General features: G+C 48.6%; 1 protein-coding gene across 13 annotated transcripts in view; it reads right to left on the reverse strand.

The window, feature by feature from the left end:
- LOC119167419 (echinoderm microtubule-associated protein-like 2) overlaps positions 1–12,887 on the reverse strand; it is a 218,094-nt gene that overhangs the window by 88,464 nt on the left and 116,743 nt on the right. The gene's annotated exons all lie outside the window — the stretch shown is intronic.

Raw genomic sequence — 12,887 nt, forward strand, 5'->3', positions numbered from 1 at the left:
TCGTTACATCGTCCTTCCTGACCTTCGTGCAGCGCGTAACATGCAACTTCCTAACTAGAATCTGCGGCATGCCTTTCCAGAACACATTTAGTTAGAAAGTGCCTGCCCATGACCGGCAAGAGCGTTGAAAACGAACGCCAACAGTCCTCCGCGCGGCGAATTCTATGAACCGAAAAAAAAAATAAAAAAATACGCGGATGCCCTCTTCTCCGCTGCGAGCTGTGTAAGAACACGGTACACACACACACACTTGTACGTATGTAGTACATACGAACACGCAAGAAGTTGGAGAAAGGGGGAGCGAACGGAATCGACCGCAGGATGCCTACCGTTGCGGAACGTATCTATACCGCATGGCTGTACGTATATTCTTGTCTTCACGCACAAGCAGAAAATAAGAAAGAAAAGGCAGGCGATCTCGAACGATACTGCGTGCAGGAAAGAAAATTAGCCGTTGCCCCCCCCCCCCCCCCATCGTTATTGCGGAGCCAGCCAGGCGAATCGACCGCAGGCACACGCTTTTTTTGTGCATTTCTGTAAGCAACTATCGGTTTTCATACGCATACGTCCCGCTCCTTTTTATTTGTTTTCATTTTAGCTTTCAATTTATTTTCAACAATGACTTTCTACTGTTTTTTTTTTTGTTTGCGTTTGTGAGGATCCACGTGCTGCGCATCACGGGTGAAGTGAATAAGCTTTCACTTTAAGGTCAGCGTCTGGCATGTAATGCCGTGAAATCACAAAAGCGACGTGACGGCTCTGCCTCTCTGCCACCAGATTTTATTAGGACAACATCAAACGCGAAAATTTAGCCGTCGGTGCCACTCGGGGTTATAGCACGAGTGATACGAAATATCATCCTCAAGTTTAATGTTGTACCATTTCATTTGCCCTCCCTGCTTGGACTGCGTGTCCACAATATTTTATAAATAAATAAATAAATACTGTCGTCATCACGACGCGACCCAAGCTCGTCAGTATTTGTCACATCTCATCACGTGCCGTCTTACACGATGACGTCTCACAAGAGGTCATTGCTCGGTCAGAGGTGGACCAATCGCGGAGGCCGTGCATGCGAGAAAAAAAAAAAAACAGATGAGGCGCGAGAGAATGTCAAGACGCCTCCGGTCATGTAGGCAGTCCGAAACCGACTTACGTGCGTGAATACTTTCAAATGGGCAGGATGGAGGCGCAGTATATTGACCAAAAAAAATAACAATAAAAGGACAAGAGAAAAAGGGGGTGCAGACGTAGACGAAGAAAAGGAGAAGCAAGACGAAGACGATGAGAAAGAGGTAGAAGCAATAAAAGGTATGAAGTACTAGAAGCGGAGGAAGAAGTAGCATACTACAAAGAAGAAGAGTAGGAGGAATAGGAAAAATAAACTCTGGCCTTCGAGTCTTAAGCGAATGCATAAGGCACTCTGCGAGTTATGATCCTCGGCCTGGCGAGGTATAGACGGCTAGCAACAGTGGGATTCGCGCTACGCTGCACCCACCGCGAGCAGACGATAATAGAAGTTTAACCGGATCCTAACCGTGTCTCGGGCTATTCGGACGTCCATTCGGATCGACGTTTTTGCCGACCACACTGAGCACCCATCCTGCGTATACCCTTATATATATAGCACGGCCGGTTCAATGCCACTTTCTGCGCTGTCCGGTCACGCGGGACCGCAGACTGGTTTCCACTTTACTTGTTAAATGCGTGAACACACGAGTAAACTCAGCTGCTGCTGCGAGCGTGGCCGAAACTGCCGGGCGAACGAAGCTATACTATTCGGCGGGCCGACTTCAAGCAGTGTGTAACGTAATCCAAGGCGGATCCGACTCGATTCAGTGAATCTTTTAAAAAAATAAAAAACGGCGAACAGAGTCAGGTAAGAGCTTGCCATGATTGCGATAGCATGCTTGATTGCATCTGGTAAAAACGCAACGCAACTTATCTGCAGTTCAAGAAAAAGATGAGTATGTGATGCCCTTTGAGCGCTGATCTGTTCGGCATGCGGCTTTTAAAGAGACAAAATAACTCCCTTTAGTGTCAGACGAGGCTCAGAATAGAGTACAATGAACTCAAAGAGTGTTAACCACGTCTTATATAAGGATTCACACAAGAAGAGTCAGATTACCTTTTTTAATTTTTTTCTTAGGGTGTGGGTGGAAATCGTGTTTCAGCAATGATTTGCACTGGTCATGCTATCGCAAGCAAATCAATCAACTCCGAGGTACAGTAGAGCTATAGTGACGGAAGTAAAGCTAAGCATTACATTAAAGCGAAAAACCAGGAACAAGTGATACTATCCGAGAACGACATATAGCTGCATGATTGCGGGAACAGAAAAAAAAAGCATTAAACCAGGGTATCTCAAACAAGCGGTTCACGGATCTTTCGCTGGCGGTCCGGTATACCCCCAAGACTGTCTCCATTGCGTATACTTTTTTTCGTAATTAAGCTTCTGAGCTACACGGACGTAATGGGATTAAGACATTTTTCCTCGCGCGTCACACCATGCGGTCACCGCGTGTTCAAACAAAACACAGAACAAGAACTCTATATTCAAGGATCGGCGTTAGTCATGAGCCAGTTAATTAGTCAGTTGGTGTCAGTTAATTAATCAGTTGCCAGTTACATTGCCACGACGGTGTAGCTGTTAATTACGGCACTCGTCTGCTGACCTCGAAGGTCGCGGTTTCGATCCCGTCGCATTTCGATCGATGGAGGAGAAATCCTATAGGGATCCGTCTTTCAAATGACAACGTCATCTGACACAATCTTTAATTCCCGCTCTTCACACCGCTTCTTGATTGACCCCGCCTTCGGAGACCAAAGTTCGTATCTGCGTACTATACTTCGAGGTCCAAAAAACGGTGTAGGAAAATGAAGATGTAAAACAGGGGTTGCGTCGAACCGACGTTTCCACACCTGGACTTGTCTTCTATACAAAGCCTCTAGTTCTGCTCTAGCCTTGAGTAAAACAAGTAGGCTTGTCAAACATCGGCTCAACGAAACCCGTGTTTACGAATATTTTCATACTATAGTTGAGTACGGTGTTTGAGACACCAGCTGCCTTACACCAATGTATACCGATAAGCCAAACTTTCGTCACGCCGACGCGCCAACCACATATATCCGGGCGCGCCGGATGGCGGGAGAAAGTGCGCAGCGAAAGGTGCGCGCAACGCTATATCGAAACTGGACGGAGAAAACAGTGCCTCCCCGTTATGGTGGCTAAAATTTGAAGGTGACGCCAGCGCCCGCATATTCGCCGAGCGCGCGCGATCCTCCTTTTCAAGCGCTGCCACGACGGCCACCGCGGCGCTGCTGTCGGCATAGTGATGCGGGCGATGCGCGCGCTCCGCGTTCTCTCGTCTCTGAAAGTGTGTCTGGGGGCGTGCAGTTCCCCGCGTTGTTGTCTCGCTTTTGGCAAAATGTATTTAGTTGATGACAAGACAGTGTGAGTTCCGAGCTTAGGATGAACTACAGCACAACGAAAGCGAGGCAACGCCACTGCTTCGCTCCTGGCTGCACGAGCGGCCATGTGTCATCGAGGGAGAAAGGTCAGCGTGCTTCTCTCTTCTCTGTTCCTAAAGAACCTGCCCTCTTCGAAGCCTGGCGACGAGCCGTACACCGTGCCGACAAGTCGTTGGACGCGAAGTCTGCGCTCTGTGAGCTTCATTTCGACGATCAGTTTATTGAGCGTTTTTACACGCACGTGATAAACGGCGAAACTTAAGATTCCCCGAGGGAAACCGGTGCTGAAATCTGACGCGGTGCCAACCATATTCCCAAATGTTCCGGCGTATCTTTCAAAGAAAGTGCCGAAGAAAAGGACGTCCAGAAAGTCCACTTGCGGCCTGCCATCGAAAATTCGACGTCAGGAACCAAGCACGTCTGCTTGCGATGAGACAGCTGCCTCGTACAGCACAGAAAGCGACAGTCACCAAGTACCTGTTCCGAATGTTCCTGCAATTCATGACGTCCGCAAGTTGGGTCTTCCCAGCGCTTACTGGGCTCCACATCTAATTGCTGGAGCCGACAACGCCACGGTGTGTACAGTGTGCGCACTAGATGGTGACAAGTTGACTTTTGACAAGTATGCGCTAATGACGTCAAATGAAAACAATCTTCAAGCGACAGCTTTTGTGCAAACCACAAAAATAAAGACCCTTGACATTACCGACATCGAAATGGCAGAAGAGTTGCTTCGCGACGTCGACTCCATGATACCATGCAGAGGGTTTGGTAAAACTGGTGAATTTGGAGTAAATTTAATGTACAAGGAGAAGACTTTATGACAGAACCTTCAGCCCATCCTGCCGCGGGGTTGCTCCAACGCCAGAAAAAGCCTGCCCACAATGCAAGCACCTCCGAAGACTGCTCCTGAATCGAGAGTCCTACAGGCGAAGAAAAGGCAAAAATGTGGCCCAGTCCCAAAGGTTTTCATACAGGCTTAAGCTGCGAACAGTGCAAGCGAAAAGGAGTCGCCTGACTGTCCTGCAGGCTAAATCACTCATCAAACAAATGAAAGAAAAGAATGCACAGAATGACTATGCAGCATTTGAAGAAGCGGTGAAGGCCCTACCCATTAAGCAACAGCACTCATATTCTACATGGCTGGATATGCGGCAAGAAAAAGCGTTGCAAGCACCAAATGTGCAGCGTGCAGCCAGCTGCTCCTACAAGGCAAGAACGATCTGTCTCCAGCTACAGCATCCCTCACGGCTGCTGTTGACCGAGGAGGCCTGCTGTACCCATCAGCCAAGCTCAATGAACTCGTGACCACTCTCGAGAACACTTACCCACTGCTTCAGTGTGATAGACGTCAAACCTGACAGCATCATGGACTTGGTTTCCTTGTTGCAGCTAAGAAAGCTTACACTTGTTGGCTGCCCTGACCACAGCACGTCCCTCACAAACAAAATGATCAAGTTCTTACTATAAGCTCCACTTTTGTGTCAAACCTCAGAACAGCAAGCGAAACGCTAAGCAGGAAAGAATGAAATTGCTGAAGCTTAGACGTGTACTCCGAGTTTGATATTGTAACCTTAAGCTCTATTGTTTTTTTTTTTTTGCCGAGTGGAAAGTGATTGTACGCCTCTCATTACTTAGTGCCAAGCGATGCGCTGTCGGTGTACAATGTTTCAATGTTTTTAACTACTCCCTAGCGTATGTAAATGTGCGTATTTTTTTTCATTATTTTACCCTATATTTTATTATGTGCAATACATATTACTAAAAATATGATGTGCAATAAATATTTCTTTTATGTTCCTCCCTCAGAACTTGGGTAATATTTTTTTAAGAAAGCCGTCGCCTTGCACTCCGAAACACTGCAGGGATATGCGAACGAAAGCTTTTAGTACCGCAGATTCAATGTCACAGAAGTCTCGCAGTGGCAGCCGATTTCTTTTAATGCTTGAAATGGCGTTCTATCAGCTATCCTCACAGTGAGTTATCTGAATCGTGCATCTTTAAAAGGTCCGCGCGCTCAATGCGCAGCGCGCGTAACTAGCATCACCATTCCGCCGACAGCGCCACCACCGCGCTGCTCGAAACGGAGGAGCGGCTCGGAGCTCCCGTTGGCGTCACCTCCATATTCTAGCCACCATATCCCCGTCACGCTGGGGGCACGCACGCATGCGGTTTCGAAATCCGCTACCGTGTGCAGTCCTGCAGTTCTGCTGACGCTATCAGTATACGTTTCCCGTAGGCGCATACCGGGCGTTCCGTGGATGGAGCTGCGCTGAATGTGGCAGCGGTGGCGCCAGCGCAGAAAAACGTTGACCGGTGGCTTTTCTTCGACGGCGAAATACCATACTGCAACCTCTGTCTCTCTCTCTCTCTCATATATATATATATATATATATATATATATATATATATATATAAACTGTGTGTAACAGGTTGATGAAGTGAATGTCGTTGGTTGCCGGGAAAACGTTATCAGAGGGAATACTTGAGATATGCCATCCAGATCACAATCAGAGCCTATAGAAGGAACGTATATACATACGTGTTTCTCGAACACTATATTATCGTGTCGATGACATTACTCTTATTATGTTACCATCTCATAAACGAAAGGATCAACCATGAAGCGTCCGCACTGGTGATTACGCCGCTGTAGCCCCATTTCAGCACGAGCTATGCCTAGAATGCGCTTAAATAGCGCGCGCTTGAACCACGATAGAACAAGTTAAACAACAGCAAATCCCAACTTAGAATGAAAAAAAAAAGGGGGGGGGGGAGCTGGTGAAGCTAGTACTAAGCCGCGCCAGGCTTGAAAAAGTTAAACTGGACGATTCTGAATACTAATCCGTATGCTTTTGGGCTGTTTCTATTGGCCTTGACTATATTGGTTATGTCGGTTGTTTCTAAGTTGATTCAAGGTCGTTGCTAGCTCAGACGCAAAGGCAAGGATTTTTGATTCTTCGTTACAATCTAGGAAACGTTTTCAACCTTATATCGCTTCCGAGGCATTTGCTGGGTTTAAATGTCGCCTTTTTTTTAATTTTTAGTGGACTAGTGGTGAGTATATAGAGGAATTTACTGAACTTCTGCGGCACATATTAATGTATAATGGTGATAAGTTTGTTTTTTTCTTCTGGCTCGTCGTACAAAAAAAAAAAACGGTTCGCTAAACACAGCTTCGCCATTTAAAACAAAAAAAATGTTGGCGCGATTGAATGCGAAATTGCGTCAGATATACCGGTGTATAGACAGCCGAGCATCTGTCCTAGCTTCTCAACAATACCGTTGTCGAAAGCCGGGCGTCTGTCTGGCTTTCCTTCTCGACAATAGGAGCAGGGATCGATTTTCAGTGTCGCGGCGCATAATAATGCACGGAGGCCGAAGGTGCAGCCTGCGCCATACACGTATTCCCACGGTTACACGCAGCAGGGAATGTCATACTATACACGGTGTATGTACACAGACGGCACGGCATTCTCACGCTTGCAATGTGATAGCTGTATTTACACGTTCGCGCAATGCGATCACATGCGGCCGTGACGAACACAACTCGTCTGTCCATTCGTTCTCACGATGCTATATTCACCACAGGAACATGCACAGCGACGCGATGCATAAATAATAATAATACTTTATTCTGGCATGTGCACACAACAGTTACATGCAGAAAGTACATATAACAGAAAGTACATGTAACAGAAAGTGCATTTCCAGAAAATCACACGCTGTCTCACCCTCAACCCAGCCCCCCCCCCCCCCCTCAAAAGATTTGCACGCGAGTGGGCCTGGTGGATTTGGGACGTTAAACTCCACATATCAATCAACGCGAGTGGACGGGGTGTCAAGCTGGAGAAGAGGTGCCACCTTTAGTAAGGTAAACGATGTAAGTTTACATGGCGGACGCGTATTAAAAAAGGACAATGTCTCCGTTGATTGCGCAGCAAACGTCAGAGTTATATACCAGCCGGATTCAGATAATATCGCGATACTAGAACGCGCGCACTTGTACACTATAGCGCAGTACGTGGAAAAGGGGCGCCACTGACATATAATTGCTTGGAGTTATCCTGTTTTTGTAACCAGAATGCGATTATGAGGGACGCGTATACAGTGGAGGGCTCCGAAAATGTCGGCCACCCCGTGATCCCTACTAAGGTGCACCCAAATCTAAAGTTCTCTCCGGAGTTTGGCCTCCATGGATATGCGGCCGTTACGGCAGGTATTCGATCGCGCGACCTTCGGCAACCACTGTAGACCATCGGGGCGGGTATACAAACACTGCGTGCCCCGGCGGTGTTAATGGTCGACAAAGCACCATGCCGTGCTAGCTTGGGTCTCAGATAAGACCACACCCGAGACAGTTAAAAAATGCAAGAAGCGGCGGCAGCCGAAAAGGAGATTTCGGAGGAACAACAGCAACGAAAGAATGTGGTCCCGAGTAGCCGGCCTAACTTGCAGAGCCATGAGCTTTACTCATCACGGTCTGCAGGCTTTCCCTTCTTATGCGCGCTTCTTCCCAATATCTTTTTTTTTTAAAAAAAAGAGGCTCCTTGTATAACAAGTGTTTCCAGTCGGTACACTGCGGGCATCGGACACATTTTTTCTCGCTCATTTTTTTTTTTTCGCTCGTGATTGCACCTTCCAGCCTGCCGCACTCACTGTATGGCGGTGGTGTACACGTGTGGCGAGGCCGAACGCGTGTTGTGCCAGCCTGTTTCAGTCGGCGGGAGCGACGGCCTTCTCAAGTTTTTGTGACGCGACCTTCTTGTTTTCTCTCCTCTCCGCCACGGCGCTCGAGTTCTTCTGACGGCCAAAAAAAATGACGAGCCGTGTATACGGGCCTGGCTTGGTCAGGAGTACCGTTCTGGGGCGGCGGTGAAGCGAATCACCGGCGTACACGTGCTGTTTTCGGCAATCTCGCTGCCAGTTTATCATACCGCAGCCTGCTTTACTCGTTCTTAAAACACATATGGAGTGTGGCGAAACCTACGCTGTGCAGTGAATTCAAGCAGCACTGTCACCAGGGAATGCAGTCAAAAAGTTGGCCAAATGGCACGTTGTACATTTGAGTTTACATTTTTTTTGTTGTTGTTGTTGTCACCCCATTCTTGGCAGCACTGCCGGGCACGTTCACTTCGTACTGTGGTTACAGACCGGCCATCATGTTCTTAAGCGTTAATTTCTCGGCATAACATATAACGCGATGAAATTGCAGACGGCGATGAAGAGCTTGAGACTACAACTACGAATGAAGAATAATAGACGTCAGCGCCGGCGCATCAGCACTGCACTGAACGCTTTTGTGTTTAATATATCGATAAGAGGCATATTTCATTCACAGAGAAGGAAGGAAGGAAAATAAGAGGAAAAGAACGGCAGGAAGGTTAACCAGCAAATAGCCAGCCGATTTGCTAGCCAGTGCATGGGAGGGGGATGGGGGAAATGAAAGATGGAGAAAGGAGAGGGAAGGGAGATAAACGCAGCACATTCAGCAGCACACGCGCGCACAAAGAATTCCTTGCTCGGGCAGCAGCAGCTTCTCCCAACGGTGTATACCGAACTAGAAACCACACCCGTCGAGTTCGAAGCACTGACCATTTCCGGTTTCAATAAAAAAAAGTTTAGCTCATTAATTTCATGCAGCGCGAAAAAAATGACGTTCATTCAGTGTGTGTACGCCTAAACGACACTTAGCAGATCTGTTTTTTTTTTTTTTACGCTTCGTTACTTGTCACGGACGGCTATTTTCGGCGACACCGCGTCACGGCAATTAACGGGCGCCGTACTCCCCGACTGACCGTGAGAAACGGAGGCACATGAAAGGGAACCGATAAGTACAAAATGGGGGTGCTCTCCTTAGAACGTCGCCGCCGACAGTTAATCCTTTTGTAACCGTGGCGACGTCTGCAAGGTCGTAGAAGGCCGCGGTATACCCCGTACAAGGATTAGACTACAAGACGCCCGGCTGAGAGCTAAGTGGTTGACCGTTGCCACGGAGAAAAGCGTGGGAAACGCTCTGGTGGCCAAGCCGTATGACAACAACCCGACAGGTTGTCACTCTCGCTAGTTGCGGGCCCTCTCCCTATTAAAAAGGGGTGGGGTCGAAATATTTTTGGGGCGGAGTTTCCCCTCAATTAAACGTGCATGATTGGACCCAGGTAGAGGTCTCTTGTCCCCAAGGAAGAGGGCGAGGAGACACGAGGGGGATTTAAGCGCAGGATTTTGCCCTGCTAGGCAGACTAGTCGCTGACCAAGATGGTGTAGAAACAGATCAACAAGCATCTCTTCTAGAAGTTTTTAGTGTGGCTCTGTATCGGCTGGCCACCTAAACTTAGCCGTTCGTCTAGCTGTGACGCGATATTAACGTCTGCAACGTAGACATCGGGACTTCGCTTCGAGTTAGCTCAACCTGCTCGAAGTCACCTGCAAGCACTAGCCTCCCGGAGCCACCAGCGTTGCAACACCGCCGACATCGCAGTCGTGCCAGAACTCTCTTCGACTTCTCGCATCCGATCGTCGGGGACACAACGCTGCCGGTCATCACACGTATGCCTTCACCTGTTTATATCTTGGAACTTTCTCCTCCGTCGTTCTATTCTTGTTAGTGTGTGTAGTTTGTAATAGTTCTCTCTCGTAAGCTGATTTAGTGTTTCTGTTGTATATTTCCTTAGTTGTATCAAGTGTCGATGTATTTTGTTAGTTGTATTGAAGTGTTGTATTAGATCCTGTGTGCTGCAATATCACTAAAGTAAAGTTGTTTTGTTTTCTCACGTCTCTGATCTCTTCACTGTCTCTGCTTGCGTACGGAACGAACCAACCTGCTGTCATTCCCGTCGCCGACTTCGCGCTGGCGACGCTAGAGTGGCAGCTTGTAACATTACTAGACCCGCAAGCAGCTAGTAGTAGGAGCCTTGCTGGTATATCAAGATGGTTAATGTATGCTAACAGTAAAAGAAAAACTGCCCGAAAATGTCGTGCATTTGTAGCCTTGTAGACACGTGTGCTCAGATTTGGGTGGACGCCAAAGAACCCCAGGTGGTCGAAATTTCCGGAGCCCTCCACTATACAGCGTCTCTCATAATCATATGGCGGGTTCGGTATGCTAAACCCCACATATCAATCAATCATTTGTAGCCTTGTTCATAACACCCCAAAAGTAAGGGTGTAAATGGGGTGTTTTGAGGGTGTTTTATTCACAAACAACTCAAATTTAAAAAATGGAGTGTAAAACGGTGTTCACATAGGTGTTTTTAATGCGTACACCTTTTTTACACCTTTTAGGGTGTAAAAGTTTTTATAGAGTACGATAGAGGCCGTACAGGAGGGCTTCGGAAATTTCGGCCATATGTCGCTTAACGTGCCCTGACATCGCGCCGTACCCGCGGGTCTCTGCCATTTCGCCTTCGCTGAAATGTGAGCGTCGCCGCCGCCGCGATCGAACCCACGACCTTCGGATCGGCAGCGGAGCGCCATAACCACTGCTCCAGCGCGGTGGACGGCACCTGACAGAGCACTGCGTCCACTCGTTCATGCAGGTATACGCTAGCCGATACCGACGGAAGTCGAGACTGAACGCCGGCCTTCGCCTTCTTCGGTATTCCACGCCCGCATATATCGCCGGCGACGGCGTCCTTTAGTGCAGTAAATGAACACAGCGCCCCTAGTTTGCGTCCAGTATATCTCAAACGCACTGCCTCGCTTTTCCTACATCGTATAAGAACAGGATTCGACACTTAAATCTGGATCCGAAACCGAAAGTGGAATGCAATAGATAAGAAGAAAAGGTCGAATGACAGAGAGACCGACAACATCGCTGCCGTCTTCAGTCCCTGAAGCACACCCGTATTTTGAGCGCACAGCACTGCTTCAACCTTCTTACACACTTCTCCTTGTCCTTTCTTTTTTATCCTCAGTAACCAACCGAACATTGTCACGAGCCCAGATGCCAGGGGGAAAACGCTCAAATTGTCGTCTGGTTGCCCTGTATAGACTAACTGTACATGCTATATATATACAGGAACTTCAGCTCATCCATAAGGCCGACCTTCGACCTCGCTTCTAGGAAGGGGAAAGGTTATTGTCCTCCATGTTGCCAGATGCGCGAGGTATACACGTGTCGCCAGAAGCCCGTACGGTGCACGCTGCGAACTTTCTACGGCGAAGCTTTTATTATTATTTTTTTTTCCCGTAACGATGCCTGCACACCGTGCACGGTGCTAGAAAGTCGTAACCTAGCTCTTTCCTAAACCTGCACCCTTTCCTGCTCTTCTATATATATATATTTTTTTAGTTTCTGCCTTGGAGGGAGCCGTCATCGTGATGCCAACGCACGCACTGGCCTATGGCCTCTGCTGTATCCAGGCGACCAGTGAAGAGTGAAACGGTGACATCTGCAAGAGCGTAACAGCGCTCCGACGGCACTGCGACCGCAGCAGTGATGAGAGAGAGCGCGTCCAATACGGTAAGTATTATGGTCGATTGCCAGCGAAAAAAAAACAAAAAACAACGGGAATTTTAAGCTTCGCCTTTAAGAGCTGAACGCGATAGCGATATCCTGTCTTTAGTGCGTACACTTAGTGTATGAAATCTTTTCGAACTCGCTATGCACTGTTGCGAAAGACGGACCGATCCCGCCGATGCCACCGCTGTTGCGAAAGACGGACCGATCCCGCCGAAGCCACCACTGTTGCGAAAGACGGCGACGCCAACACGGTCCCGAAGGCGCCACTGCTTTCAACTCCGCCGGGAAGGTCACCAGCCGTTTGGTAGCGTATGTTTCTCAGCTCGCGACTGCTTCTGCGCAGAGCTGATGAGACGAGCGGACGAGACGACGGTGAGTTAAACAAGGTTTATGTACAGCATATATACAGAGGCGTTACAATTTCGGCACTGGGGCCGACAGAGACTCGAAGAGCCGAGCTCTCCTCTCTAATACATAGGTCAACTTTTCGCCTAAGTCCGCCGACTCACACACATGTCGGCTCTCCGACATGGACTCCTCTCTCGTAGGACCGCCTATCGCGACGCGCCGCAGGGCTTCTTTTATTTGCACCGGGTCCAACCAAAATGTCCAATCAGAAGCGCCGCTGGTCGTCAGGGCAGATCCCTCCAATGGGGTCGCCGCGCCATGCGTCAGACCACCAGACACGAGGACGCCGGCTCGCTGTCACGTGCGCAGCTGACTCAATGCACGTGGGCCAGAGAGGCGCCGCGCGTGTTCACGCCGTCGAGTTGATCGCGCCAGGCGGGCTGCGGGCTGGCCTTGACCCAGATTGCCTTTTTCAGAGGCACGGACGTTTGACGAGGACTCGCTGGCATAACAGCACCCACTACGTGGACATAAGGGAATCGGCACCGTAACGTGTGTGCCTTTTGTAGTGAGTGACCGGCTTTAGACTATTAAGTCATTATGGTAA

Source organism: Rhipicephalus microplus, chromosome 6 (assembly GCF_043290135.1).
Source record: "Rhipicephalus microplus isolate Deutch F79 chromosome 6, USDA_Rmic, whole genome shotgun sequence".
In the NCBI taxonomy this organism is placed as follows: domain Eukaryota; kingdom Metazoa; phylum Arthropoda; class Arachnida; order Ixodida; family Ixodidae; genus Rhipicephalus; species Rhipicephalus microplus.